This window comes from Marmota flaviventris, chromosome 9 (assembly GCF_047511675.1).
Source record: "Marmota flaviventris isolate mMarFla1 chromosome 9, mMarFla1.hap1, whole genome shotgun sequence".
Classification (NCBI taxonomy): domain Eukaryota; kingdom Metazoa; phylum Chordata; class Mammalia; order Rodentia; family Sciuridae; genus Marmota; species Marmota flaviventris.
In genome coordinates, this window is record NC_092506.1 from 124771827 (window position 1) to 124797865 (window position 26039).

Here is a 26039-nt window from a genome sequence, read left to right on the forward strand (position 1 = left end):
GGATGCCAGTGTGAGGAACCTGACACTCAGGTCACCAGAGGGGCCCCACCTCCTCAGGCCTTTGCTCCCCACGGGAATGTCGAGCCTCAGAGGCCCATGGAGACCCTGCCCATCAGGGACATGGCAGCTGCGGCCTTCAGTCCCCCTGCTGTCTCCTCCCAGGGGCAACATGCACTCCCTTCATCCCATCCTGACTTGTGACATCATGGGAGGGGACAGACCCGGGCAGCAGGGACAGCTGGCAGCACCTACCTGATAACACAGTGGCCTCGATTGGAGGCAAAAATCACGATGGGGGCAATGGAAGATTCCAGAGCTCAGTGCAGGGAGTTGAAGCCCTCGATGTCCAGCATGTGCACCTCGTCCACAAACAGCATGCTGGGGACCCTCTCAGCCACGCCCTGGTCGATGCACTTGTTCACCACCTTGTTGACCTCGCCTTGGGCAGGGTCCCAGCCAGTGGGGGAAATGTCACCTGCTCTCTTCTCCACACCTAAATTCAATCAAGACCCAACCCTGCAGCCTGGTTCTCCTACTGGCTCTCTGACCCAAGGCTGGGTACTGGACCCATTCCAGGTTTGGTGTCATCATTTGTAAACAAGAATCATGCCAGTTGTGGTGGCACACGCCTATAACCCCAGCAGCCTGGGAGGTTGAGGCAGGAGAATCACAAATTGGAGGCCAGCCTCCACAACGTGGTAAGGCCCTGAGCAACTCAGTTGAGACCCTGTCTCTGAATAAAATACAGAATAGGGCTGGGGATGGGACTCAGGGTCAAGAGCCCATGAGTTGAATCCCTGAACCCTCATCTAAAAAAAAATAAAACAGGCATCATCGCCCCCAAATGCCACAAAACGCCTTTTGTGGAGCTGTGTGGGGCACAATGACCAGGAGCTGCCCCATCAAGCCCTGACCCTGATGCCAAGACACCTCATTTGGGAGCTCCAGGGAGATGTGTTTTCAAATGTGAATTCCCCTCTGCTGCACTCAGTCAAGGAGCTCTTTTGGGGGCCGTGCATGACAATGCTTAGGTTAATGAGCTTTCCATCAAGTGCAGTTAGAATCCTCTCCCCAGGAAACCTGAGCAAGGAGGGTCAGAGCAGGCCCAGCCTTGGCCCCAGAAACATCAGCCCTTACAGAACAGCAGGCCCACCTCAGGTCTCAGCCCTCACCTTCCAAACCAGCGTCCCCTGTCATCAGGATGGAGCTGTTCCCAAAGAACCGGTATCTGAGGCCTGTCCTCGCCCAGAGCCATGATGCATGGCTCTCAAAACCGAATTCAGAGACAGATCTGCTCTTGGCCACTCATGGAGGAGCTTAGGCTGCTGCAATGCCTCAAGGCAACAGTGGATTCATGTTGAACTTACATTTTCAGGGAGTAAAGTGGTAATGGTCCGGAGAAGGACACAAAATTAGGGAAGAGCCAGGCGCGATGGCACATGCCTGTCATTCCAGCAGCCAGAGAGGCTGAGGCAGGAGGATCACAAGTTGGAGGCCAGCCTCAGCAACCTAGCAAGGGCCTAAGCAACTCAGCCAGGCCCTGTCTCTAAATAAAAAATAAAAGTGCTGGGACGGGGCTCAGTGGTCGAGGGCCCCCGAGTTCAATCACCGGCATCAAAAAATAAATAAATAAATAAGTCCATAAAGGAGCAAGGGAGACCCACTCCCTGGTGTCAAATTCGGCACCTTTCTGGGACCTCAAGAGAAGCAGATGCTGACCTCTGTGGGGCCAGAGCACACAGTGTGGCCATGGCTTCTAAAGGGAGTGAAGACCCAGAGCCACGCAGTGGGAGGCGCTCAGAGCCAGGAGCTTGTCAGAGAAGGGCTTCAACTTGGCTCCAGGCTTTGGCTTTGCCATGTGTCCTACCTGTGATCTCTGTCTTCTTTGGTTTCATCAACTGGCCCATCATGGACAGGACATCTTGTCCCCCTGTACCTGAGAGGACTTTCTAAGGCAGCTACCAAAGCTCATCCTCCTTCCTCCTGTGGGTCCCTGATGTCACTCAACTTGGAGGCCTGAGGTGGACAGGCCCAGCACACTCCCCTGGAAGGGATGAGGGGCTTCTGAACTCAGAGGGATCCCCTTGAGGTTTCCCCTGACCTGCAAGAATCAAGCAGAGTCGTGCGTGGTGGAACATGTCTTTAAAAATCCTGGCAATTTGGGAGGCTGAGATAGGAGGACCGCAATTTGGAGGCCAGCCTGAGAAACTTAGTGAGGTCCTGAGCAACTCAGCAAGACCCTGTCTCTAAATACAATATAAAAAGGGCTGCGGATAGGGCTCCATGTGTAAGCACCCTGGGGTTTAAGCTTCAGTACAAAACAAAACAAAAAATACTTCCGGCCAAGAAGGAAGAAACTCCAATCTCAAGAGTCTCTGGCCTCTCCTGGGAAAAGCTCCAAGGGACTAAAAGAAAAACCAGATTCCCAGCAGAAAGCCCGTTCCTGGTGGGGAGGAGGAGGCCCCTTCAGGATGAAGAGCAAACCTGACTCTCTGTCCAGTGGGGCCCAGAGCAGCGCCAGCTGGGAGCTGGAGGATTTGGAGCTCTTGCTCTATAGAGGCCAGAGCCTCCGTGAGGCTGTCTGAAGCCCTGTGAAGGCTCCCGCCAGGAACCCCCAGCCCGGGGTGGAGAGCAGCCCCCAACAGGCTGGCAGGCGGCCAGGGGCAGACAACGCCCAGAGATCAGCGGTGACAGCATCTGGACATTGGGACAAAGGGGCCGAAGCTCATGTCGTGCTCATTGCTGAGCCTCTCAGAGGGCTTTCAGGAGGACAGCACGGCCCTGACAACTGGTTCCCAGGGCCTTGGGCATGTGCTGGCCCAGCAGAGCCTGTCCCTGGGGCCTGGTATTGGCCACATCCAGGTCATGCAATATCCCATTCTGGATGACCTCCTTCTTCTTGTGCATGTCGCCCTTGGGCAGGGCATGTCCTCATCGGCCTCCAGGGTGAACTCCGTGGCCTCTGCCTTTGCCAGCAGAGCCATGGGGCACCGGGACCACACAGAGCTCAGTGACAGCCAGGTCTCTGCTGCCCACCGAGGGCCCCCAACAGCAACCTCTGCCTATGCCCCACAGCCGGGGGCCCCGCTTTGGCTCCCAGACCCGCCCGGGCCACACCTGAGACTTTCTGGAAGATTCTCTCCCCTTTCATTTCACTCCTGATAAAGGAGCATCCAGGGGACTCACTGGAGCCGGGGTCCCGGGCTTTTCTAGGTGGTGATTTATGGGTGACACGAGGCCTTAGGCTCATCCATGCACCAGAGAGGTGCAGCCACCATGGGACGCAGCAGCAGATAGAAGACGAGCCACCTGGTGCAGTCCCCAGGTTTAGGACTCAGGGAGGGACACCAGGGAGATAAAGGAAAATGGAAGATGCTGCCTGGTGCAGCGGGAAGGGACAAAGGCTATCTGGTCCCTGTCCCCGACAGGGTTTGCATCTTGCACACTCTGCCTGCTTAAGTCATGAGGAGAGGAAGACAGAGAAATCCAAGGTGACTTAGGTAAAGGGACAGCTGCTGACCTTCCCCCACCCACCACCAATGAGCAAAGTGACACCCTAGTTACCCAGTTGTCCCCCTGGCAGACCCTCATGTGTAACACTGTCCCCGGGGAGCATACCTTCACAGCCCCGATGTTGGCCTCCATGTAGATGACGTCATTGGCCTCCACTCGCTCCTTCTGCAGACTTTAAAAAATGCTGGAGTTCAGCTAAAACCAAACCAAACCAGACAAAGGGGGACTCAGACCACCCTGATGCATGTTCCAGTTCCTCCTGACCCTGAGGGAAGGCACCTTTCCGGAAGAGACCTGAGAGGCCAGGCACAGCAGTGCACACCTGTCATCCCAGGGACTCGGAGGCTGAGGCAGGAGGATCGCCAAGTTGGAGGCCAGCCTCAGCAACTTAGCAATGGGAGACTCTCTCTCAAAACAATACAAATCAAAATAAAAAGGGCAGGCTTCTGGCTCCCTGCTTAAGCACTACGGGTTCCGTTCACAGGACTAAACATCCATGGGAACGAGGTCCCTTGGAAGGTCATGACAATATTCTAGAATTAAGATGGAGAGTGTAAACAATGTCATGCATCAAAATCCTGTGTGCTACACAAACTTAAAATGGGTGGATCATGTTCACAACTGCACCCCAAGAGAGCTGCCAGAAGCTCAACAGGACCTGGCCTCTTTGGCCTCGTTGGGGCACTGTGCAAACAGGAGCAGGATTGGGGAGTCCCTAGGCAAAAAATTCATAAGCCTCCTTCAAACTCAGACACTTCACAACTCCACACAACACACCTGAGGTCCTTCTGTCCCAGTATCTCATCCATGTGGAAAAACTGCCCAGAAGGACATGAGTTTTGGGGGGGCTGGGGGTACCAGGGATTGGGCTCAGGGGCCCTCAACCACCAAGCCCCATCCCCAGCCCTGTTTGGCATTTTATTTAGAGTCAGGGTCTCCCTGAGTTGCTTAGGGCCTTGCTTTGGCTGAGGCTGGCTTTGAACTTGCGATCCTCCTGCCTCAGCCTCCCAAGCTGCTGGGATCAGAGGTGGGTAGCACCTTTGTTTTGGAAGACAATTTTCCTCTTCTCTGTTAGGCTCATTTCTTTGAGAAGCTGGTCGAAGCAGAGTGATGGATGGCTCAAATTTCCACTGTGTTTCTGTGTCCTCTCTCCTACAGGGAAGAGGACAATTTTTCTCTTTTCACCTCAGGCACTTTTATTCGGTTGATTTTCCAGAAGAACTTTCTCAAGGTGTTATTCTTGAGAAGGGGCCACCTTCTCAGAACCTCATTAATCCAGGATGGACAGGATGTGATGAGGGATTAAAGAGATAAAGACAGGTTGTGGAGCCAAGCTCCTGAGATGAAGGCCCCATTAGGAAACAGAAAAATAGCCCTTGGAAGAAGTGACATTTTCATGATCTCCATAAAGCTGTGACCAAGAAACTACCTCAGAGGATCAAAGAATCATCAAGTTATAAAAGGGGGAAAGATGGAGAGATTCTATGGTGGATGGAGAGTGGTCTAGAGATGAGAAACTGAGCCCCAGAGAGCTCAGAGGACATGCAGGTGTTACCCAGCACCAGAGGACTCGCAGTCACCCTGGCCCTCAGCCAGCACTGGACACAGGATGACTGTGGAGCCTCTTTCTGAGCCTGAAGACTTGATCTGGAAAACAGGGGAAATGAGATTCCTGGCACCTGCACACACGGGCACACAGCTGTGATGAGCCACAGGTAAAACACCTCCCCAAGCCCACAGCAGGGGACCTGGCCATGCAGCAGGGGAGGTACAGAGCTACTGTGAGTCAGTCATAACACAGTGGATGAGTAAAAACATTATGAAAAAGAAAGAAAAAAGTAAACAAAATTATGTCCACTTAGACTTTTTGGGGAGGTGAGGGGGCAGTTTGGGGATTTGAACCCAGGGGTGACTTATACCTGAGCCACATCCCCAGCCCATTTTGTATTTTATTTAGAGACAGGCTCTCACTGAGTTGCTCAGGGCCTTGACTAAGTTGATGAGGCTGATCTCCACCTTGTGATCCTCCTGCCTCAGCCTCCTGAGGAGCTGGGATGACAGGCATGCTCCACTGTACCTGGCTGGCCAATGGTTGTCATTTGGGGGATGAGATGGCATTAACAATTTCTTGACTTAACCACACAACTCACAGAAGCAATGAAAAAAGAAAGACCTACCTTATGAAGGGACCTCTGTCCTAGTCCTTACGAGGTGTCCCTTTATACTACACGGTGTTATCCTGAGTGTCCCATATGGCATCAACAGTGCAGAGGCCAAGGAAAGGGGGACACAGAGGTCACACTACCTGCCTGTGCCACAGTGCTGAGGACAGGGCTCAGGACAGACTCCCCTTGAGCTGTGTGGTGCCCTTGGCTGTCTTGAGCCCTATGATCACGTGGCTGATGGTCTTGCCATGGGGTTCTCGGTCTCACATGACGTCAGCTCCGTCACCTTCCCCTCATAGACCTCCTTGGCCTCCTTTATCCACAGCCCTGGAAGGGATGGCTGATGGGTACATGGTGAGAAGTGGGACCATCCTTCTCTTCACATACATCTCCTCCTCACCAACAACCTTCTTACCTCAAACTGCCACAGCACAAGAACTGACAAGTCACCTTACAGTACAACCCAGTGACAACATCATGGGTGGAGAGCAACTCTTCTGGGAGCGGTGACACAGGCCTGTCATTCCAGCTCAGGAGGCTGAGGCAGGAGGATTGTAAGCTGGAGGCCAGCCTCAGCAACTCAGTGAGGCCCTGATCAACTCAGGGAAACCCTGTCTCCAAATAAATTCAAAACAGGGCTGGGAGGTGGCTCTGTGGTTAGGATCCCCGGGTTCAATCCCTGGTGCCCCTCCTCAAAAGAAAAAAAAAAAAAAAAGGTCGCTGCTCTCCCAACAAATGGGGAGGCCACAGAAGACTTCTGCTGGCAGGTGGCCATCAGGATCCCTGTGAGCTGATATGGAAATATCCCAAAGGCAGAGACACACAGCCACATGATCAGACACTCAGGCCACTTCCCTCGGTTCAAGGGGGGCATTATCTTATCACCCTATCCCTTGCCTTCTCTTCTCCAGAAACCCAACCAGGACAAGGACACTCAAGACTGGAAGCTAAGGGCCAGCTCTCCTCTGCCTGTGATCCACCTGAGAGCCTATAAGTGGGGCTTGTGGAAAACATCCAACAGGGTAGCCACATTCTGTGTTTGATGAACCAAATTCACAGCTCCTGAACCCCAAAACAAACTTCCCAAACAAAGCCCGAAGCAGCTGTGCACACCTTGAGTCCAAGTAGCTGCAGAGGCTGAGGCTGGAGGATCATGGGTTAGAGGCCAGCTGCTAAGAGCCAAGTATATGATGCATGGCATTTTTGGTTGAAAGGTGACGCCAGCTAGCCATTGAGATGATATGATTATGTTAAGATTTGCATTCATATGGATATTGGACTCCTGCTGTTCACCTAGGCCGGCTACGGGACTCCTGGAGAGTTCCCATTGGTTGGGGAAGTACAGTAGGAGGGAGTTCCGGGGGAGGAGCTCGCTCGGCGGTCCGAGAGGAGGCCGCGTGGGTGGAAAAAATCTTCCCGGGTGGTACCGGACATTGGCGGCAGTTTCAAAAAATAAACTTTGTTCCTGCTTGAGTGGCTCGTGATTTTGTGCCCAGCCAGACTGCGGCAACTGGTGGCCCGCACGGGGAACGCCTGAAGTTTGGAGGTGAGTAAAATTGCTCGCCCCTGAGGGAAGGCAACAAAATGGGTGACCATTTCAAAAAACAATGTGTTCTCGTTTTGATTTATCTTGTTTTTGTTTCAAGCTGCCTATCCCTAGAATTTTCTCAGGCAAACTGGGAAAATTGGTTGGCTCAAGGTTTGAAGTTGTTCGGCCCTGAGAAAGAGAAAATTGATACAACTATTCTTTGTTCGGTTTTTGTTTCATTCTGTTTCGGTTTTGTTTTATGCTATCTTATTGGGTTGCGTTACCTGTATAGTAGATTAGAAACTAGTAAAAAACAAACCGAAAGACTGTTAAGTAAATTGTTAGAGGTCCAGACTATGGTAGAAAACATGTTAGGTCAAGCGAAAGAGAAGGTCTCTCAAGCTAGTCAGACAGAGGAAGATTTGAAGAAAGAAAGCTTAGAGGAAAAACAACCATCAGGCGGGGAATTACAACAGGAGGCTGCTACTAACCCCGTTCTATCACCAGAGGGCGTAATTCAACCAACAGCTCCATCTACAGCTGAGCGGCCCTCAACTCCCGTAGTTGATGGACGGAATCCTGAGGCAGGACCCCAAAGATTAGCATGCCCTGTACTTGAGCAGGCAGGAGGGCAACGAATTCACCGTGCTTTAGATTTCAAAACAGTGAAGCAATTAAAAGAGGCTGTAACAACCTACGGGCCGCAAGCATCCTTCACTGTGAGCATGGTCGAATCCATTACCAACTTAGACATGACGCCAGCAGATTGGGCTAACATGTGTCGATCTGTGCTAAATGGAGGACAATATTTGTTATGGAAGGTTGCCAATGAGGAATTTTGCATGGAGACAGCTAGGCGAAATGCAGCATCCAGTTACCCTCAAAGAAATCTAGAGATGTTATTAGGAAAAGGACCTTATGAGGGTCAACGGCAACAAATTGAATATGATCCTGGCGTATACGCACAAATTGCTGCAGACGCAGTTAGGGCATGGAAAACTTTACAGGGGCATGGAGATTTACAAGGACAATTATCTAAGGTAATACAAGGAGCTAATGAACCTTACGCTGAATTTGTAGATAGGCTTATTCAGACAGCATCTAGAGTATTTGGAGATACAGAACAGGCAATGCCATTTATAAAACAACTGGCTTATGACCAAGCAAATCGTTGCTGCAGAGAGGTCATCAGACCATGGAAACATGAAGATTTAAACACATATATTAAATTATGTAGAGACATTAATGAACAAGGGCAAGTCTTAGCAGCAGTACAACAGGCTTTAGATGCCAGGCCAAAAACATGCTATAATTGTGATCAAACAGGACATTTTAAAAGGAGTTGCCCCATAGGAGGAGGGTTTAACAAGGCTAGGTATCAAAGGAATAGAATACCGGGTATTTGCCCACGATGCCGTAGAGGGAAACATTGGGCTAATGAATGCCATTCTCAAACCACCATAGAAGGTATTCCGTTATCAAAAAACAGACAAGGACCAAGTGTTTACCCACGATATCATGGAGAAAGGCATCAGGCTCCATTGCCAAAAAACGGACTGGAGGGCCCAATGCTCCGGGGCCCAAAACCACAAATATACGGGGCAGTGGAGGAACCCAGCAACACCATCAAGGTAGTGCCCAGGACACATTATCCATTAAATCCCTCATCAGACAAACTAGTGGGAGCGCAGGGTTGGACATCTGCGCCTCTGCCAGAGCAGTACTAACTCCAGAGATGGGAGTTCAAATCATTCCCACAGGAGTAAAAGGACCTCTTCCCCAAGGAACAGTAGGCTTATTATTGGGACGCAGTTCTTCAACACTAAAAGGACTTATGATAAGTCCTGGGGTAATTGATCCCGATTATGAAGGTGAAATAAAAATTATAGCTAGTTCTCCAAGAGGTATATCAGTAATTTCACCAGGAGATAGAATAGCACAGTTATTAATAATACCCAGCCTACATGATAAATTTTCCAGTCGTACTGTAGAAAGAGGTTCCAGGGGATTAGGCTCCACAGGTGTAGATTGGGCTATGCTGTCTTTAAATCTAGATTCTCGCCCAATGCTAAAACTAAATATTCAAGGACATGACTTTAATGGGCTACTTGATACAGGTGCAGACCTTAGCATAATATCTCGTCAAGAATGGCCAAAACACTGGCCATTACAACAAGCCACTCAAACGCTTCGAGGCCTAGGAGTGGCAACTAATCCCCATAGAAGTGCAATGGTATTAGATTGGAAGGATCCTGAAGGATGTGAAGGAACTATACAGCCCTATGTATTGGATCATCTTCCTATAAATTTATGGGGACGAGATGTCCTAGATCAATTAGGTTTGACATTAACAAATAACATCAATCCTAATGCGCCCACTACTAGGGCTAGACAAGGCTTTAGGAAAGAAGAAAGATTAAGAGAACAAGAACAAGGTATGACAGCACCAATTCAAATAAATCAAGAAACAAATAGACATGGATTGGGTTTTCAGAAAGGGCCACTGAGACAATCAAAATTACTTGGAAATCAGAAAGACCAGTGTGGGTTCCTCAGTGGCCCCTGACTAAAGAAAAGATACAAATAGCCCATGACCTGGTCAAACAACAATTAGCGGAGGGACATATACAACCTTCCGTATCTCCCCATAATACTCCCATTTTTGTCATTAAAAAGAAATCTGGTAAATGGAGATTATTGCAAGATTTAAGAGCCATTAATAATGAGATGGTTATTATGGGACCTGCTCAATCAGGGATTCCCCAATTGTCTGCTTTACCAAAAACCTGGTATGTTTTAGCTATAGATATTAAAGATTGTTTTTTTTCAATTCCAATTCATCCCGAGGATAGTCCACATTTTGCATTTACTATCCCTGCACTAAATCATGAAGGTCCTGATCAGAGATATGAATGGAAAGTACTCCCTCAAGGGATGGCTAATAGTCCAACTATGTGTCAAATTTATGTTAACAAAGCAATCCAGCCACTTAGAAATCAAAATCCTGAACTACAAATATTTCACTATATGGATGATGTGTTATTGGCACATAAAGATAAAAACACATTGCTAGAATGTTATGCCACACTTACAAATTTATTAAAAAATTATAATCTAGAGATAGCAATAGATAAAGTACAATTAAATCTTCCAATTAATTATTTAGGGGTTTTATTATCCTCAACCATGGTCCGTCCACCCAAAATTCAAATACGAGTAGATCAACTCAAATCACTTAACGACTTTCAAAAGTTATTAGGAGACATAAATTGGATAAGGCCTTATCTAGGCATACCAACAGGAGAGTTGGGACCTTTATTTGATATTCTAAAAGGTCCATCAGATCCAAATTCACCCCGCATGTTGACGCCTGAAGCAAGAAAGGCATTAAAAATCATTGAAACATATATGGAAAATATGCATTTGGATAGAATTGATATAAGTTTGCCTTTATTATTTATTGTACTGCCAACAAAAAATATACCTACAGGAGTATTCTGGCAAGAAGGTCCATTATTGTGGATACATTTATCTTATTCTCCTAATACTATTCTTACTAGGTATCCTGAGGCTGTAGGACAATTAATACTCAAAGGAATAAAAGCAGCCAAGGGAGTGTTTGGGATTTCTCCCAATAAAATTATTACTCCATATACTATAGATCAAATTGATGAGTTAGCTAATGAGTTAAATACTTGGGCAATAATCATGTGTAAATCTAATGTTTCATTTGATAATCACTTACCGTCTAATCCTTTGTTGTCTTTTTGGTCTAAACATCCTGTAGTTTTTCCAAAGATGACAAAAAAACCCCTATCATGAATGCTCCAAATATATTCACTGATGGGTCAAATAATGGTACAGCAGCAGTAGTTACCCCTGATCAAACTTTTACATTTTTAGTACCCAAACAATCAGCTCAAAAGGTAGAGCTTAATGCAGTATTACAAGCTTTTATGATGTTTAAAAATTCTGTATTTAATTTATTTTCTGATAGTCAGTATGTAGTTAATGCTATAGTATCCCTTGAAGATGCTGGTAGGATTTCCCCTTCTTCTACTGTTTTCTCTTTGTTTTCTACTATACAAAGTCTAATCTGGGACAGAAAAGATCCATTCTTTATAGGACATATCAGGGCACATACAGGATTGCCTGGAGCCCTTAGTTTGGGCAATGAGTTAGCAGATAAATCTACACATGACATACATATTTTCTCCACAATACAAGAAGCTATAAATTTTCATAAAAGGTTCCATGTCAATGCTAATACTTTACAAAAGTGTTTTAAAATAACTAAAGAACAAGCCCGACATATAATAAAACAATGTCAAAATTGTGTGACATTTTTACCACAAGTTAATCTTGGAGTCAATCCTAGAGGACTGATACCTAACCATATTTGGCAGATGGACGTCACACACTTGCCAGAATTTGGAAAATTAAAATATTTACATGTTACAGTTGATACTTCTTCCGGATTTCTGATGGGCTCCCTTCATGCTGGAGAAAAAACTAAAGATGTTATAGCTCATTGCTTACAAAATTTTGCCACTGTGGGTGTTCCAAAACAGTTAAAAACCGATAATGGTCCTGGTTATACGTCCACCTCTTTTAAACAATTTTGCTCATCATTTGGCATTACTCACATAACAGGAATTCCATACAATCCACAAGGACAAGGCATAGTTGAAAGAGCTCATCAAACTATTAAAATGTACTTATTAAAACAAAAGGAGGGAATTGGAAAGGGGTATATATCCCCCAAAGATAAACTTAAAATAACCCTTTTTACTCTAAACTTTTTAAATTTGGATTCATCAGGGCTTAGTGCTGTGGAAAGACATTTGTATCCAAAAAATGTACATAAGCCTAAGGTACTTTGGAAAGATATTCTAACAGGACAATGGAAAGGTCCTGACCCAGTGATAGTCTGGAGTCGGGGCTCTGTTTGTGTTTTTCCACAGGAAGAACAGCAGCCGATTTGGATTCCAGAAAGACTAACTAAAACAGCTCCTACAGAACAAAAGGAAGATGATTCCACTCAAATCCATAACAGCTGATATCCAGATCTCCAGCTTGGCTATTCTTACATCTGTGACAGTGATTAACCAGGATGTTTTTTTCAATATCTATTTTATTATTGCTTTTTCCCACATCATAAAGTTCTATTTTATTTTTGAGCTCATACAGACCTAGGTTAATGTTTTTTTCTGATCAGTTTTTTTGACTGTGGAGTTTTTGAACATTGCAATGGAGATTTCACCTAGGTAAAGCTACAAGGCCTTTACTATTGTCTTATGTGTTATATGTTACGTGTGCACACTTCTGTTTTGTGTTGTATGTCTGTATGTGCGTATGTCCATATTTCACATATGAGGGGCGCTCATGCACATGGATCCAAAAAAAATTTTTTTTTTATTATTCACGTGATTTTAATAGTTTAATTTAATTTGGGTAAACAGCTGTTGAGGATTGTTCTAATATATGAACAAATAGAAGGTTAACAAATCTGTTTGTTTACTTTCACCTTTCCTTTTCATTATATTTAATAATTCTGTTCAGGATAATGTAAATTGTTCTAAATATTGTTGTCTTAGTACCTGTTGAAATGTTACATATTTTTTTTTTAGCATCATTGTCAAAATTCCTATTTTCATCCCAGTGCCGGTGAAGACAAAGATAAAACCAAACTACAACTTCTTTGAGAGTTATCACAACAAACCGTGTAAGCTGATACATCAATGATTTATAACTCAACAAGTAATGCTCAATCAATGAGTCGATTTATTTTGGAAGGATATGGACATATTGATAGATTCCTCTGCTTTGAACTGCTTACAGAACTTGCCTGGACTATGTATCACTTGTATGCTTTATTTTGGGAGGATATGGACATATTGATAGATTCCTCTGCTTTGAACTGCTTACAGAACTTGCCTGGACTATGTATCACTTGTATGCTTTGTGATCTATTTGTTGATGCAGCGAATTATGGTAGTGCTAGCGTATCTTTGCTGATGTGTCACCAGTGATGTAATTTTTCCTAGGAGCCGTTAATTGACTTGGTGTCATGACATTTCTGTATCCTCCTCCCTTCTACTAGTGATGGTCTAATTTTGGGGGCCAACAGAGGTGAGGTAAAGAACCTCATCCCCCCACCAGCACCAAGGCCAATTTTGGGGGCCAACAGAGGTGAGGCAAAGAACCTCACCCCCCCACTGGTACATAGGCCTATCCACAAGTATGGCTATATGCTGGACCGGTAGTCAGTGACGGGTATGATCCAATTGCAGTGGTATCAACCTAAGACAGGAGGCTGACGCCTAAAAGTCAGTTTTCCGATGACGGGTAAGAACCATATGTTGAATTGGACAAACCTAACAGGCACGGTCCCTAGCCAGATTGCTTGTTACTTAAACAGAAGGGGGGAGATGCTAAGAGCCAAGTATATGATGCATGGCATTTTTGGTTGAAAGGTGACGCCAGCTAGCCATTGAGATGATATGATTATGTTAAGATTTGCATTCATATGGATATTGGACTCCTGCTGTTCACCTAGGCCGGCTACGGGACTCCTGGAGAGTTCCCATTGGTTGGGGAAGTACAGTAGGAGGGAGTTCCGGGGGAGGAGCTCACTCGGCGGTCCGAGAGGAGGCCGCGTGGGTGGAAAAAATCTTCCCGGGCGGTACCGGACATTGGCGGCAGTTTCAAAAAATAAACTTTGTTCCTGCTTGAGTGGCTCGTGATTTTGTGCCCAGCCAGACTGCGGCAGCCAGCCTCCACAACACTGAGTCCCTGAGCAACTCAGGGAGACTCTGTCTCTAAATCAATGCAAAATAAGGCTGGGGACGGTGCTCAGGGGTCGACGGCCCCTGGGTTAAATCCCTGGTACAAAAAAAAGAAATTTTCCAGACAACATGAAGGTATCAGAAAACTCTATCAAGCTTGGAAAATTCTGGGCTTTTAAGCCTACTTTGATTTTTTTAATAGAACCATTTCTATTTTGCAAAGAGGAAATTCCTCCAAATGGAATGCCTGCCCATACTCACTGTGAGGGGACAGTGACATTAAATTTCTCCAGGAGAGGAAGAAAGGCATCCCCAACTCTCAGCCACTCATATTTGTCTAGAAGTTTCTTGGTGGTGACAAGTAGACAGAGGAAGGCCCAGTGGACCATGGGCCCAGCTTTTGGCCAAGAGAGAGGCTGTGGGCGCTGTCTCTGGCCAAGACAGCACAAAGGACACAGGTTTCATCTGCTGGCTCAGGTTTCTAAGTCCCTGACAGGGACTTTATCACATCAAGGAAGTGGCACAGACGGGGACAGATGACCCTCTCTCCCTCTCTCTGCAGCTTTGCAGGAATTCAAAGATGTGGGAAAAGCAGGCTTCTGTCTGAGGGGACACCACAGCTTGCCCTTTATTCTGTGGTAGGATCTAGAAATTTCTCCTCACCTGCTGCCACCAAAAGCCCTGCTGTGTCCCCAACCACACCACTCCAGGGGCCACTCCCATCAAATGTGCCTGGTGACCTCTACTTTTTCAAATTTTAAAGCATTTCAGTTCCCACTGAGCCATTGAAATACAAGCAACTGTGTGAAGGCCAGTTTTATCAGGTTTTTGTCTCACAAAAATGGGGGTTTTAAATTTTTTTTTAAGTTGTAGATAGACATAATTTCTTTATTTTTTCAATTATTTTTATATGGTGCTGAGGATGCAACCCAGGGCATCACACATGCTAGGTGGGTGCTCTACCACTGAGCCCCTGACCCATCCCAGAAAAATGGTGTTTTTTAAATTTAAGTTCTTAAAATATTAATATCCAGGTATTTGAAAGGTAGTAATATCTTACTTGTCACATATTTTTCTTGGTTCCTTTTTGTACCAGGAATGGAATTCAGGGGCCCTGAACCCTGGAGCACCATCCCCAGCCCCTTTTATATTTTATTTAGAGACAAGGTCTCACTTAGTTGCTCAGGGTCTGGCTAAGTTTCTGAGGCTGGCCTCCAACTTGCTATCCTGCTGCCTCAGCCTTCTGAGCTGTTGGAATATGGTTCATATGTTTAACTTATGAGTTGAATAAAATCATTGGCACATGTTTAAATAAGGAAAAGTAATCCAGGCACCGTAGCACACATCTGTAGCCATAGTTACTCAGCATACTGAGGCAAGAGGATGGTTTGAACCCAGGAGTTCCAGGATTGCCTGGGAAACATAGTGAGATCCTGAAAAATAGGACATGAAAAGGGAAAATAAAAGAAGATATGAAGAAAAAAAAATAGAGAGAAAATTTTTAAACGTAAAACCCAGTTGTATACATGTATAATCCCAGCATCTCAGGAGGCTGAGGCAGGAGGATCGAGAGTTGGAGGCCAGCTTCGGAAACTTGGCGAGACACTGTCTCTAAATAAAATATTAAAAGGGCTGGGGAAAGGGCTCAGGGGTGAAGTGCCCCTGGGTTCAATTCCTGGTACCAAAAAATAAAAATAAAAAGCCTAAGTTCAATGTGACACAAAGCTTAGCTTCTAGACACAAGTTCAGAATTAGAACTCTTCAGTTCAGCATTAGTGTCACACAGGGGCTAGGGGTGGCTCAGCAGCCATGGTCTCAAAAGGAGAGAGAGAGAGAGAGAGAGAGAGAGAGAGAGAGAGAGAGAGAGAGAGAGAGAGAGCCTGCCCCATACTTGAGTGCTTACAGGGACCTGCTGGGGAAGATCAAAGGCAGAGCCAGTCCCACAAAGAGGAACCACAGGAAGATAGAGTGCCAGCCACGGGGGTACCAGGTGGCTGTGGGGGGGTGAAACAGGGTCCCATGATGTCTCCCCACTTCCAAATGCTGCACCCTCCTACTGCGTTTTCTTTCCTTCAGCATTAAATCAAAAGTTCCCCAAGTAGACTGCTTAGTCTTTTTATTTATTTATTATTTATTTGGGTACCAGGGATGGAATCCAGGGGCCTTCGACCACTGAGCCCTGTCCCCAGCCCTTTTTATATTTTATTTAGAGGCAGAGTCTTGCTGAGTTGCTCAGGGCCTCAGTAAGTTGCTGAGGCTGGCCTCCAAATTGTGTTCCTTTTACCTCATCCCCCTAAGCTGCTTGGATGGCTAGCTACTCTTGCCTGTCTTGTCAACAGCACCAAAAGAACATGAGCATTTTTAAGATGAAAGGATTCAAAGCACCGGAGAAGCAACAGCCATCTTTCACACTGATGTGATACTCACCAATAGCCCTGCGGAAGTTCTCCATCAGCACCTCTGTCTTCTTGATCTCCATGAAGTAAACTTTGCTCCCCACCAAGGAGCAGAAAGGCACCTTACTCCCCAGCTCCTGTGCAATCGCCAGAGAAAGGGCTGTCTACAGAGGCAAGAAAGGAAAGGTTTTCATTTTACAGTCTTGAAAACATAATTCAAACCCATCTATAAAAATATTTATTCAAGAGGCTGAACATGGTATTGCACACTTGTGATTCCTGAGACTCAGGAGGCTGAGGCAGAAGGATGGCAAGGTGGAGGCCAGCCTCAGCCACTTATCAATACCCTGGGCAACTCAGTGATACCCTGTCTCTAAATAAAATATATAAGTTTGGGGAATGGGGCTCAGGTGTTAAGTGCCCCTTGGTTCAATCCCTGGGACCAAAATAAATAAATAAATAAACAACACTAACAAATCAGGAAGGATTTATTACATGACCTTTATTTTATGTTAAAAGGCCAGAAAATAATGGATAATACATGAGGCCAAATCTGTAAGCGGTGGCTTGGTCTGCACAAGCTCCCCCTGACAGTGCCCTGTGGTCAATTATAAATTGATGCTCAGTAACATAACTTTGGTTGGAAGATACTAAAGAGAACCTGGTGAAACAGACATGTCATCAAATACCAAGTTTTAGAAAGCATATGGTCTCAAGTGGGTCCAGGACTGGGAAATGCCATGGCCTCTGAGTGCCATTTCATCCTCCCTCATCTCTGAAATAAGAATGAGGTCAGACCCTAGGTGTGTAGGCCAAGCAGAGCCTCCTGAGATGCTGAGGGCCTCACTAAGTTGCTGAGGCTGGCCTCCAACATTAGATCCTCCTGCCTCAGCCTCCCTAGCTGCTGGAACAAGGCCAACTGAAGCTACTGCTTCAAAGATGGACCAGGGAAGGCTCCTCTTTTCAATGCCCATTTGGTTTCAGCTCTGAGCAGCCGACATGGGGAATGATCAGCGAATGCTGTCAGGAAAAATCCACTAGCCCATGGGGCAGAGGTTGGTTCTAGTTCTGATCTTCTCCCTGTTTTCTAGGGTGGTCTTGAGCACACAATAGTGCTAATGCTGGACAGCCTCATCTGGCGAACTAAAATACTGTTTAGATTACAAGAAGCCAACAAGCTGCCCACAGGATGGTTTGATTGGGACCACGTAGTTTTATATGTGCCTTTAAACTTGGCTTTTGTGGGGGGGGGATTGAACGCAGGGGCCCTCAACCCCTGAGCCCCATCCCCAGCCCTATTGTGTATTTTATTTAGAGACAGGGTCTCCCTGAGTTTCTGAGGGCCTCGCTTCTGCTGAGGCTGGCCTCAAACTCGCTATCCTCCTGCCTCAGCAACCCAAGCCAGCCACTGGGATTAAAGGCATGTTCCACCGTGCATGGCTCTTGCCATTTTTTGAACCCTAGGAACTTTCCTGTTAAAATCCAACTATTTGGTTTCTGTTGAGAAACCAGGTCTGGACACAGTGGCCCTCTTTAGTGAAAGGGCACCACATCCTTGGGCTTGAGCAAGTCACTTTGCTTACCTCGCTGCCCGAATGCTTAGGCACCTGAGTTGGCAAGCCCAAAGCATGTGTTCTAATAGCAAAGGGAAAATGAACACAGAGGGATGCGATTCCAACACCATGAGGCCCAGGGGAGGCCACAGGTGGCAGTGCTCATCTGTTTTATTTTGATGTTCCTGGGAATGGAACCCAGAGCCTTGTATGTGCCAGGCAGCTGTCCCACCACTGAGCCTCAGGCCCAGCTTTCCTTATTTAGAGACAGGGTCTCACTGAGCTGCTGAGACTGGCAACCACGTTGAGATCATCCTGCCTCAGCCTCCCATGTTGCTGGGTTTACAGTTGTGAGCCACTGTGCCTGACTCTTCCCTGTTCTTTCACAGCCCCCAACTCCCCATTCTCAGTTTCCAGTGTCAAAGACAGTGCCCACTAGCCACTGAACAGCATCCCTGCCTCCTTCCACCTAATACTGAAGGGGTGACCATTACCCTTCCATTCAAATAGAAACAATACTTGGTTAAGAATGGCTCCTTTTCTGTCCAGCTTTCTCCAATTAAAAGCTCATGGAAGGGGCTGGGCTGGGGCTGGGGCTCAGTGGTGGAGCACCCGCCTAGCATGTGCAGGGCCCTGGGTTTCTTCCTCCATGTGACATAATAATAAATAAATAAAACAAAGGTATTCTGTCCAACTACAACTAAAAAACTATATTATAAAAAAGAAACTCATGGAAGAAAGGCACATATACCTACCCTTTCCTATGGAGCTCTTTATATCTCACTGATCTTTCCATAGCCTGTCATCTTGAAAGTCTAACTTGTATTTTTTTAATATTTTAATATTATCAGGCCTCCCAGCTGATCAATCACTACCCACCAAGACACATCCCAGACCTTTATGTTGTTTATTTTTGAACAGGGTTGCATTATTCATATTTATTTTTAATTTTTTTTTCTTCGAAACAAGTTTAATTTTGTTCCAGCCCTAAATTGGGGGAAGAACTTAAATCTTAAAAAATTCTCAAAAATCAAGCCATTATAAAGTTAAGCACCCCTCCCCTTAGCAATAAATATTGAACTGATATAGGTGACGGAATTAATATAACTGATTTAGGTGTAGATGGACACAACACAATGCTTTTATCTTTATGTGGTGCTGAGGATCAAACCCGGGTCCTGTCCATGCTCTGCGAGCCCTCTACCACTGAGCCACAATCCCAGCCTGCTAACTTGTATTTTATGGATTAAGAAACTGAGAGCTGGGTGTGGGGGTGCACTCCTGTCATCCCAGCAGCTTGGGAGGCTGAGGTGGGAGGATGGCTAGTTGGAGGCCAGGCTCAGCAACCTAGCAAGGCCCTGAGTAACTCAGCAAGACCCTGTCTCTAAAATAAATACAAAAATGGCTGGAGATGGGGCTCAGGGGTTAAGCACCTGAGTTTGATCCCTGGAAGCCCCCCCAAAAAAATAGGAGAGTCTTTTCTCTGTTTTTTGGGTACAGCCTTGCAGTGCAGGTTTTTTGGCAGCATCGCTGGCCACTAACACTGGAGTCCCCCCATCATGTTTTGAAAACCACAAGAGACAACTCTCCAGATAGTGGCAAAGATCTTCTGGAGGGCAAAACCAGCCCAGGTTGAAAATCACTTCAGAGCTAATCTCACCTAGCTGGACTTCCAGAAAGAGCACACAGAGAACAGGAACAGGCCACAGCTCAGGGGTTCAGAGCTGGCGACTGTCCACACCAACGACACCAAACAGTGAGTCTCAGAAAGCCCTGTGTACATTAAGAAAGGGAAATCAGGGGAGGGCGCCCTATCCAAAAGTACCTCCAAAACATCCAGAAAGGAAGGTTCCAACCCTGAAAATCAGACTTCTTAAGAGCAACACTGGAAGACAAAAAGTACCAAATAACACTGAGTAAAACAGCACTGAAGGAAACAGCTATCATGCTGGTGCTGTGGCGCAGGCCTGTCATCCCAGCAGCTCAGGAGGCTGAGGCAGGAGGATCAAGAGTTGGAGGCCAGCCTCAGCAAAAGTGAAGCCCTAAGCAACTAAGTGAGACCCTGTCTCTAAATAAAATGTAAAAAGGACTGAGGATGGGGCTCAGGAGTCGAGAGCTCCTGGGTTCAATTCCTGGGGTTCAATTCTTGGTAACGCCCCCCCCAAAAAATGGAAGACGACTTGGACAAGCTAATGTTCCTGTAAGTGCACACTGTATGGCATTCCAGCCTCAAAAATTTTCCCCCAGATACAGGACTTCTTCATCCACCATCAGACACCACAAAACACACCCTGGCAACTCCATATGTACAACTTCAAAATTAGAATTCAAGCTTTTTTCACAGATGATTGTGTTTCTGCTTCTGAAAGGTCAAGTGGCCTGCCCCAGGCCTCCCAGCTGATCAATCAATACCCACCAAGATGTAGCCCAGACCTTTATGTTGTTTATTTTTGAACAGGGTCACATTAAGTCACTTAGAGCCTGGTGAAACTGCTGAGGCTGGCCTCCAACATGTGATCCTCCTGTCTTAGCCTCCAGAGTCACTGAGATGACAGGCAGGGGCCACCACCCCTTGTAAGAGCCCACTTCTTTACATACAAGAGTGCAGGCTCCTACTCTCCTGTGCCAAGAGGCCCTTCCAGAGAACAAGCCATGCCCAGACCAGGAGCTCTGGGAAGCCTGAGGATCTGGCCAATCCCCTTGCAGATCCCAACAAGCTCCACTATGTGTCCTCTTTTGTCCCCTGGAAAGCCCAAATCGGGGGGAATTATCAAACCCTCTGCCCAATTCCAGCATTTATAATCAGTCAGCAGTTTGAAGCTCAGACTCAACTGAGCCATTTTGTGCCATCAGGAGACTTCCTGTTTCTCTGCCCAGAAAACACTAGAAGCCCCTTGAAGATCAAAATTGTGTTTCTGTTATTTGTCAATCATGCACGTAGCCAAAATAGTGGTGGGCAAATTTTGCATTCAAAAAAATACTGGCTGACTCATTTTCCCCCTCCAAAAATGTGCCACAGAAGATTTTTAAATATTTTTTTAATTGTGCATGGACATAATATCTTTGTTTCATTTTTTTAATATTTATTTTTTAGTTGCAGTTGGACACAATACTTTTATTTCACTTATTTATTTTTATGTGGTGCTGAGGATCGAACCCAGGGTCCTGCACATGCGAGGCGAGCACTCTACTACTGAGCCACAGCCACAGCCTGTCACAATTTTTTACGAGGCCCTGGACCAACAGAAATGGATTTTCAGTTGGGCGCGGTGGTGCATGCCTATAATCCTACCACTCAGGAGGCTGAGGCAGGAGGATCACGAGTTGGAGGCCAGCCTCAGCAACATAGCAATACCCCCAGCAACTTTAGCAAGACCCTGGCTCTAAATAAACTACAATCATGGGAAGTGACTCAGTGTTGATTGCCCCCAAGTTCAATAACTGGTTAAAAAAAAAAAAAAGAAGAAGAGAAAAGAAAAGGAAAAGAGATACATTTCCCAAGCAAAGGAGACTTGAAAGAGTTCAAGGACCATCCCAGAGACCAGACCCCTCTTAGGACTTTCCCCTCCCTCTGACCAGGATGATTTTCATTCTAGAAGTATGAGTTGAGATCAGATTCCTTTCTTAAACACACATGTGACCCACGTCGCTAAACAAAGACTAGTTAAGATGCATATTCCAACTGGCTTCAACGTGAGAATCGTCCTCTTGGGCAGCAGAAATCAACGAGAACACAAGCACCTTTCCAGTTCCCAGGGGTCCGGCCCACAGCAAGGCTCTTCCTGCCATTTTCCTGCTTTCAATTAATTCTTCTATGATGTCACATGCCTGCAGCACAGAGGGGAGAAATGGTCACTATTACTGTGTTTCAGTGGGGAAAAAAATGCAGTCCCTGGTCCAAACAATTCACAGACTCGTCCAACCAACCCTGAGAGCCAGCACCCTCCAGGCACAGCTCTGGGTGCCCAGACAGTGGAGGTGAGAGAGGAAAGTCTGCTGGGCACAGTGGCCCACACCTGTGATCCCAGGGACTCGGGAGGCTGAGGCAGGAGGATCTCAGTTCAAAACCAGCCTCAGACAAAGTGAGGCCCTGAGCAACTCAGAGAGACCCTGTCTCTAAATAAAATGCAAAATAGGTCTGGGGAGGGGCTCAGGGGTTTAGGGCTCCCCCCGCCCTCCAAAAAAGACATAGACAAGAAACCAGAGGCTTTTCTTTGGCCCTTTCTGTTACTAGGAGACTCCAAGGCCACAGTCACAAGCTCATATAAATTGCAGGTTTCTGTAGCTGCTCAGCCTCCAGGGAGACCATGGGCCATGACTCTAGGGTCCAGCAGCTTAGAGGTGGTGGAGTGCAAACCTCCAGCTGTCATTACTAAACTCGGTGGCCTATAGATAGGCCATTTTTTTCTGCAAATAATAATAATAATAATAATAATAATAATAATAATAATAATAAATACCGTAACTGAAGGGACTTGGTACAGTTGCCACTTAACAAAAGTAGAACTTACTGGTAAAAGGATGGTTAGGGTTAGGGCACGATGGTGCAGGCCTGTCATCCCAGGGCACCTGGAGGCTGAGGCAGGAGGACTGTAAGGTGGAGGCCAGCGTCAGCAGCTCAGCCAGATCCTGTCTCGGAATAAACACAAAAGGGGCCACAGTGTGGTTCTGTGGGCAGCGCCCCCGGGGTCAACGCCGGGCACCAAAGTGACACTGAGTCGGGGCGAATGCCAGGAAGGTCCCCACGCCCCCCAGCCCCGCCCGCCATCCCTCTCATGCATTCTCCTGGCCCAGGAGCCCCGAGGCCGCCTGCTTGACCAGGGCACTCTCGTTGAGGCCCAGCCCCTTCCCGTGGCTGTGCGAGGCGATGCGCGGCATCTTCGTGGTGCTCTCCACCTCCTCCATCTTCAAAGTGCCAGCCAGAGCCCAACCAGTGCAGGAGCCACTACCCTGCACCCGCCCAGGGGTTACCAAGGGCCATTACAAGGGCGGCTGGCAAGAGCCCGCCTCTGTCGGTGCCCCATTGGAGGATATTGGAACACCGCCACTCTCCATTGGCTCAGGCATGTGCTCATCGCAGCTGCCGGTAGAGCTCCACCCACACACTTCCCGCTGTGTCTCTGGGTTGACTTCCCTGGCAACAGGTTCTTCCAGCTAGCTCTGAGGGTGTGATTGCAGGAGGGAGCCAAGAGTTTTGCTGCCTGGCTGAAGAGCTGAGCCCAGGGGGTGGGTGGCTCCGAGGAGCGTTATTCTGGGTGTTTATTTGGTACCAAGGATTAAAACCAGGGGCTCTAAATCACTGAGCCCCAGCTCCAGCCCATTTTGTATTTTATTTAGAGACAGGGTCTCATTAAGAATCTTAGAGACTTGCTAAGTTGCTGAGGCTGGCCTCCAACTAGCGATCCTCCTGCCTGAGCCTCCAAAGCTGCTGGTATTAGAGGTGTGCGCCACCATGCCTGGCACTTACTCAGAATCTTAATAAATGAGTGAGAATTTATCAGAAGCAAATGGCATTGCACCATTTTGCAGATGAATAAAATGCATCCAGAGAAATACAGAACTTCCAGGGATAAGTGAGTTCACAGGAGGGTGAAGACACGCCCGAGATCCAGCCCAGCTGTGGGGGCTCCTGACTCCCATGTGATTTCTTTGTCCTCTCTAGTCTGACTTTAAAATCTAATTATTTTATTCTAATCATTGACATCATTATTGAGTCAATGTTTGCCTCTATCCCTATACTGCTTTACATTATGAAGGTGGAGAACACATATTTACCATTTTAATTTTAATTTTGGAACGTGGTACACAGTCTACAAACAAGCTTCTAGATAAGACTTCTGATGAATTCAAAGAAGGTTCTAGAAGATATCCCCCTGCACACGCACATACACTGTTGAATCCATGCTCTTTAGTTTTATACTATGGATTGAACCCAGAGGCACTTCACCACTGAGCCCCATCCCCACTCTTTTTTATGTTTTATTTACAGTCAAGGTCTCACTGAGTTTCTTAGGGACTCACTAAGTTGCTGAGGCTGGCCTCCAGCTTGCAATCCTCCTGCCTCAGCCTCCCAAGTCACCGGGATGACAGGAATATGCCATTGTGCCTGGCTTCAATTATATTTTTATCCACTAATAGGTACTAAAATGCCAGATCAATGCAATGAAACACACACCAATAATCCTATGGAGAACTACCTTCCAGAACCGTGCACTGGACAAACCATCTATCCCGTCTCTCAGCTTCTCACTCCCATCAAGTTTCACCTTAAGTCCTTCCACCTCTCTTCTCTCCAGCCCAAGACTGAGGCCCTCAGTCACTTGGTTCCCAACTCTTTTGCTCCCTGCCTGCCTTGACCTCTGTCCCATCTTATCTTTGAACCCCCAAGCCTGGGATCAAGCCTGCCTTTCCTTCTGTACTGCTGCTCAGGAGGAGAAAGTCACCCAGGGTTCCCCAGGAGCCCTTGTGTCATCATAGCCTCCGACCTCAGCTGAACACTCACAGCTGTGCAAGTGATGATCTAATATTGTATTAGTTAGAATGTTAGTATAACTGCATTAATGGAGAGATTCAAAACAATGGTGAGTAAAGCAAAATAGAAGTTATTTTTCTCAGTTGGGCATATTGGTGCATGCTTGTAATCACAGGGCTCAGGAGGCTGAGGCAGGAGGATGTCCAGTTGGAGGCCAGCCTCAGTAACATAGTGAGACCTAGTCTCAAAATAAAACATTAAAAGGGCTGGAGATGGAAATCAGTAGTTAAGCACCCCTGGGTTCAAGCTCCAGTACAAAAAAAAAAAAAAATTATGGCTATCTGCAAGGGATTTCCAAGAAAGAAAAGCAAAGCCCGGGACCCAATGGCTTGACTCAATTTTGAATTCTATGATATATTTAACGAATGAACACCAGCCAGGCAAGGTGGTGCACTCCTGTCATCCCAGCAGCTGGGGAGGCTGAGGCAAGAGGATTACAAATTAGAGGCCAGCCTCAGCAAAAGCAAGGGCCTAATCAACTCAGTGAGGCCCTGTCTCTCAGTAAAATATAAAAAAGTGCTGGGGATGGGGCTTCGTGGATAAGTGCCCCTGGGTTCAAATCCTGGTGCCAAAACAAACAATGAAACCAAATGCATTTCAAACTCTTATCAAATAAATAAATAAATAAAGAGGAAGAAATGTTTTCTAATATGTTCCCATGAAGCCAGCGTCATCCTGGTAACAGCATCTGGTAAAGATTCTACAAGCAGAAAAAAAAAAAAAAAAAAAAAAAAAAAAAAAACAAGGTCAATATCCCCATGAACATAGACACAAAATTTTTCACAAAAATCTGGTATTAGTAAACTAAATTCAGTGGCAGTTTTTCTCATTGATTGTGGTCCTAGGGAGGGAACCCAGGGATGCTCTACCATTGTGCTGTATCCCTCGCTCTCTTTGGTGTTTTTATTTTGAGTCACTGTCTTACTAAGGTGTGGAGGCTGGCCTCCAACTTGCTTGCCATCCTCCTGCCTCAGCCCTTGAGCCACCTGGATGACAGATGATCACCACTGTGTCCTGCTTGAATGAGATTCTGCCACTGCATCAGACTTCCTGCACCTCTGATTCAGTGTGACATTAGCAGATCTGTTCAGTTCTGGGGGTGACAGGGAGCTCAGCTGGAGGCCTGAAAGTCTGCTCTGAGGTTGGTGTACAACCCACTGAGGATCACACAGGGTTAATGGCAATTGCTGGCAAGGTAGGTCCCCTCTGAGAAAAGAGAAATTTCCATTTCACTCCTGAAAGCATCTTTAAAGCCCAAATTTCAATCAAAGGGGAAAGTATAATAACTTCCTCTGGGCAAATTTATAATGAATCCAGGATTAATTGCCCTTAATAAAGTTGAATTCAGGACTGGCTGTTTGTAAAGAAGTCTGAACCACCTCAGTTTCAAAATGGCATTGAAAACACAGAAATAAGCCAGCATCCTATGACCATGAAGAACAAATTCCAAAATCATCCAGTTCTGCAGGCAGTTTTCCAGCAGTCATGTCCCCAGGGATGGTGCCCAGCTTGTGGGACTGAAGGGGACATGGGGAGTGTGCTGTGGAGGAAGATGCCTATATAG

General features: G+C 46.6%; 1 pseudogene; it reads right to left on the minus strand.

Annotated features, from left to right (window-relative positions):
• Positions 1–216: 216 nt before the first annotated feature.
• LOC139707142 (ruvB-like 1) lies at positions 217–21747 on the minus strand (annotated as a pseudogene).
• Between the last annotated feature and the right edge of the window lie 4292 nt (positions 21748–26039).